The following is a 6000-nucleotide window of genomic DNA, read 5'->3' as shown; positions in this document are numbered from 1 at the left end:
GGACCGATTGAGATCAAATTTTCACCGTAAGGGGGACTCGGTCGGTAGGATATTTTAATGGTAATTATGACGTCACAGGTCATGTGGTTCGGCCGCTATATTGTTTTTCGTGAAACACGAAAAACCCTTTTTCTCTGCAACGGCTGAACAGATCGAGGCCAAACTTTGCAGGCAGAATCGCATACACATGATGAACAAAAAGGTCAGCGAGCATGACGTCATGCGTCACATGGTTTCAGAGTTATGACGTTTTTAAGCATGAACCTTTAAAACCGAACTCCTCCCTCATTTTTGATCCAATAGAGGGGAAACTTCACAGATCTGTTCAGCATGTCAGTCTACTAAAATGTCTTTTTGGAATTTGCGATAGGGCACGTGGTTTGGCAGATATCGTTAATTAAACGAAAATATAAAAAAATGGATATCTCTTGAATCGCTAGTACCTCAGACCGTGAGTTGGTAATTATATAATTCACACAGTGCAATGCGTGCAGGCTGCTCCACGGAGCGACCTTGCGGGCATATCAATGAGGCGAGGCGTGACGCACATGTGTCTCAGCATACCTCAGATTAAGTTTGAAAACCAGCATCAACCATGCATAAATTTGCATATTCGATCATTTTTGACAAAGTTATGGCACTTTGAACTTTGGTAGGGGACATGTATTGCAGCGCAATACTCAGAATGCTTGTTGAGAAGTAGGGGTCTGTGCAACCATTCATGAACTTTATTTGGTGCAAATCGGATAATTTTTGGCCAAGTTACCTCAGACCGTGAGTTGGTAATTATATAATTCACACAGTGCAATACGTGCAGGCTGCCCCAACAGTTTTCCGGACAACAGACTGCCGGTAGGGGACATGTATTGCAGCGCAATACTCAGAATGCTTGTTCATCATCTTTCATATTACACCACACCTTGCCCAGACGTACACCCAGACTGAAGAAATCACAGATGGATGTCATGGGCATATGCATTAACATATATGTGGATTTAAATCAAACGACAATAGCACCCAGACTCTGAATAAATCCCTGGTAGATGTCATGGGTTAGTATAGCAATAGCATGTAAGCATTAACATATATGTGGATTTAAATCAAACGACAATAGCACCCAGACTCTGAATAAATCACTGGTAGATGTCATGGGTTAGTATAGCATGTCATATATGAAGATGGAATTGAAATAAAACCACCAATGGGGTGGAAACAACTCGGGGACAAGTTATCACATGCATCGACGTCAATCAACAATTAGCACTAACTGAAAACATTACTGCAGATATGAGCCTTTACAATATCAACACAATCAGGATAAGTCAGCAATTGTGCAGACAACCAGGCGATCGCCAAACATGACTGGAGTCACGCAGGTCGGTCGGGTGCAGATGATAGGTGAGGGCCGGTCAGTTGTAGCACCAAAGCACGGATGACTGGCTGACCACAGCGTGGAAGGTAGCGATCCATACAAGTCTGTACGGCTGTGGCAACCTCCAAAGGGACCACCGGGACCCGGAGCGGCACAGGCGGCAGAAGCGGTAGAGGTGGTGACACAGGGGGTGGTGGTGTCCAACAATCACTGGTATACTCCAGGTCGCAATCAGACTCACAAGGATAGGGTTGCAAGATCGCGCCGGCAGAGGAAGGATGGACATGAGCCCGATCCTGCCAACATCCGTCCTGGCGAAGCCCATAGGCGGATGAATGCAGCTGTCCCCCCAGGATTCCGTGGCCGGAACACCACAGGAGATCCAGTGATGCCACAATATGTCGGTGTTGTGCCGAGGACACGCCACGATCCACAGCGAGGCAAACGAGGCCACCAACGGGAGGCAAATCCACACACAAATGAGTCAGAGCATTGAGCAGTGTCACCCTATGCCCGTCGTTGACAATATAGGCGGTCGTACTGTAAAGGAAGTGACAGTCCCCCGAAGACCAAGGACCAACCGGCGGTAGTATTTAAGGATGTTGGCAGCAAAGGGAACTGCCACCGTGTCTGGGGAGCTCACAGTTGTCTGCTCAATAGCCAGGTAAGGAAAGTATGCACCGAGCTTTATGGGGAGGTCCATGGTGCTAGAACTTCCGCCCTGACCGGCCACAGAGTGAACAAAGGAAGGCTCAGGCCAAAATTGCGTAGGTTTCTCTCCACAGTAAATCTGTTCAACGTCAGAGGTTGTCATGAGTTGCGAAGCTTGATGCAGGCTGATATCATCTACATTTACAATGACCCATAGCGTTCCCGCGAGCACATTCCCATTCACACATCTCTGAGCCAGCTTGGCGCTGGCAGGCTTAGGTCTCACATCAAAGTTGTCTTCTTCTTCAGAAAAGTGGTTAAACCACACGTGCCAAGCACCAACCTCATAGGCATGAGGGACAACATCAAGGTTGGCTTCCTCTTCTTCTTCTACATTGCAATCGCTAATGGTTAGGCCTAATGAGTAGTCGTTACTCCCTATGCCACAATCACTGACCTCGAAGGCATGAGGCTCAGGTTTCACGTCAAAGTTGTGTCTTTCTTCTTCTTCCCCGTCGGAACAGTCGGTAATCCACAGTTTGTTGTATTCTTCTTCTTCTTCACTGTCATAGATCCACAAAGGCTTCACATCAAGGTACTCATAAGCATGAGGGTCAGACTCTACACCAAGGTTGTCTTCCTCAACTTCTTCTTCATAACAGTCATTGAGCGTTAATGCGTAGGTAGTTGTTAATCCCTATGTCACAAGCACTGACCTCGTAGGCATGATTATCAGGCTTCACGTCAAAGTTGTGTTCTTCTTCTTACCCGTCGGAACAGTCGGTAACCCACAGTCCGTTGTATTCTTCTTCTTCTTCTTCTGCTTCACTGTCATAAATCCACAAAGGCTTCACATCAAGGTACTCATAAGCATGAGGGTCACTCTACACCAAGGTTGTCTTCCTCCTCTTCGTCTTCATAACAGTCATTGAGCGTTAATGCGTAGTTGTTAATCCCCATGTCACAAGCACTGACCTCATCGGCACGATGCTCAGGTTTCACGTCAAAGTTGTGTTCTTCTTCTTCCCAGTCGGAACAGTCGGTAACCCACAGGCTGTTGTATTCTTCTTCTTCCTCACTAGTTTAGTTGTTAATCCCCACGTGACGAGTACCAGCCATATAGCGATGGTCAGGCTCGGGAAGAAACTCGCATTTACTGAAGAAATGTTGTGGGGGCCGAGCAGTTGCCAGACACTGTGGACACAATTTGCCCGGCACACAAGAACGATCTTTCAGGTGGTCATCAGGTGAACAGTTGATTAAATTCGAGTCTATGAAATGGGCCCCAGATGGGTGAAATCCGTAATGGAGCCGAATGGTTTGCCAAATGGAGGCCAAAGATGTAGAGGCCTTCACAATAGAGCCTCTGGAGATGATGGGACAATAATTAGCGATTTGATTCAGCATGAAGTGCAGGTGTATCACCTTCTGTTGTGCATTGCGTCGCACGGCAGCAGGGACGTCCTCTCCGGCATCTGCAAGACCTCGTAGGGGCGAATGGTTGGTTTGCTTTCCCCATGTGATGCCGTCGCTAAGACAATATGAAAAGTTTGGATCGATTAAAAGGTTATACTGGACATTTTCCCGCCAGTTCTCGAAAGACGTAACTGTTTCCTGCTTCGTCAGACTCCATTGTCTGGGAGCCCGATGTGCCGCCGCCATTTTGGGAGTGCGGAGTTCTTCGGCTGTTTCGGGGAGCTGGTCGGGCATATTATACGCACGACCTCTTCGGTCAGGAAATTGTCTTGGTGCCCGATGTATATTCGACATGTTTTACACTGTGTGCTGACGAAATGACAAAGCCCGTGCTATCCAGATTAGTATTGCTCTGCCTGGTTGGTCACGTATGTGTGAAAACGCTCGTGTGGAATGAGGCGGGAATTTACCAGTTCGTTCGTCGTCGGTTGTTGAGCCAGCGGACGAATGGGTTCAAAGACGCTGCCACCACGCCAGGAAATGGTAAACGCCTCTCCTTCCTTCAGAGCGAATACCCAACCAAAACACGTTCAGGCTTTGTTTTAACATCAGCATTTAATCACCACATTTTGTCGGGTGACGAGGCATGAGACAACAGTACACCAGGATGAGCAAGACGCCGGAACCGCCGGGTCGCGCATGCGCAAATAGCGATGATGCATATGCCTACGTCACCAACAGTAATCACATTAACATATAATGGCGACGAAAGATATCGTGGGATTAGTTAACGTCCACCAACTAATGTCTGCACACGGGATATCCGGCCTTTGCGTTGAGGTGCATGTGTATGCCAATGGGACAGTCTTGATGGACGGTGTGCCTTGGCCCGTTGGCCGTGGGGTCAAGGTGCACGTCCAAGGCTGTTTAAATGTTTGAATTTTTTACCTTTTTAAAAAATAAACAAGTACAAAAAGTTTTAATTAAAACAAAAACCGCGTCGATGTTACACAATGCCGAGATGCAGCTGTGCCTATAACGTCGATGTTATAGGCACAGGACATTCCTATTGATTCGATTACTTGATGTTATTTTTGTGCAAAGTGAAAATATATCTCGGCAATTTCCCGTGTGTGGCGACGAATTTTTAATATATCTCGGCATTTTCCCGTCTGTTATTTCAGGCGGTGTATGACTGACCATGCCGCGATTTAAAAAAAAGATATCTGGGCAATTTCCCCTGTGTGGCGACACGTGAACGAAGCTATGCTCCTCTCTCCACATTATTGTGACGACGTATAAATTAAATATTTCATCGTGACGATTGTCATCAAATGGACGAATTTTTAATATATCTCGGCATTTTCCCGTCTGTTATTTCAGGCGGTGTATAACTGACCATGCCGCGATTTAAACAAAATATATATATCTCGGCATTTTCCCGTCTGTTATTTCGGGCGGTGTATGACTGACCATGCCGCGATTTAAAAATATATATATCTCAATGGACTTGAAGTTACAGGCCTTTGAGAATTCATTTCGTTCTATAAAGGGCAACTTTCATCGGATTTTCTTCCCGTTTTTTTTCAACCGAGTCTAAAACTATGTTAGCGACTGTGAAAAATGAAATGATATATCTAATTTGATTTGAAAGAAAACTGTGTGAGAGAGGAAGACACCACGGGCCTACAAAACAGGCCTCAAAGCTATGCGAGTTAATAAAATGGTGGATATTTGTTTATATGAAGCCTCTCCCAAAATGGGTGGAGCTTTGAGGTTTTGTCTTCTCTGCAAGAACAACAAGAACAAGAAGAAGAAGAAGAAGAACAAGAACAAGAACAACAGCAGAGGGCACTCTATGACCAGCGTCTTGCGACGTGGCTAAAAAGGCGCATTCATAAGAGGGATATCCCACTTAACGTCCATAAGAGGGACGACAGACACATTGATGAATAACTCTGCCTGTGAAACACCGGGACGACGGTTTATCGGTGGATCGGGATTCAAACCTCGGTTGCACAGCTTAGAGGCGAGTGTGTGTACCTCTTGGTTTCTGATCTAGGCCGAGCTCCCACATAGACAACGTGGGAACATCCAATTTTACGTAATCCTCCAAAGAGCAGAGTGCCCTGATATGCATCACCCATGTCTAGTAGTGGTATCGCAGCAGAAGGGAAGTTGTTTTTGATCGCTTGGAATCTACAAATACAAACAAAGCATTGAGTTCACTACCAAACAGCTCCAAATACTTGCCTGCTCCAAATATACAGCTCCAAATAAGAAACTTACATCAAAATCTAAGGTGGACCTGGCTCGCCTTCCTCCCTGCCATTATGCACTGAAGCCACACATCCAACGTGTAAACCACCGTGTTGCACTGCACAAGCGAACTCATGAACCCTTCATAGAAAAGCCAAAACCCTACAGTGAAGGACAGGGATGGAGGCTGACTGATGAAGGACTGTTGGAACCGGTGTGGTCCTGTGCTCCTGTCCTGCCAGCTTCTCTGGTTGATCTACTGGACTGTAAAGATGATGAAGAGGTGGACAGCGAAGATGAGG

This window comes from Myxine glutinosa, chromosome 7 (assembly GCF_964187855.1).
Source record: "Myxine glutinosa chromosome 7, kmMyxGlut1.1, whole genome shotgun sequence".
NCBI lineage: Eukaryota > Metazoa > Chordata > Myxini > Myxiniformes > Myxinidae > Myxine > Myxine glutinosa.
This window is presented reverse-complemented; position numbering follows the sequence as displayed.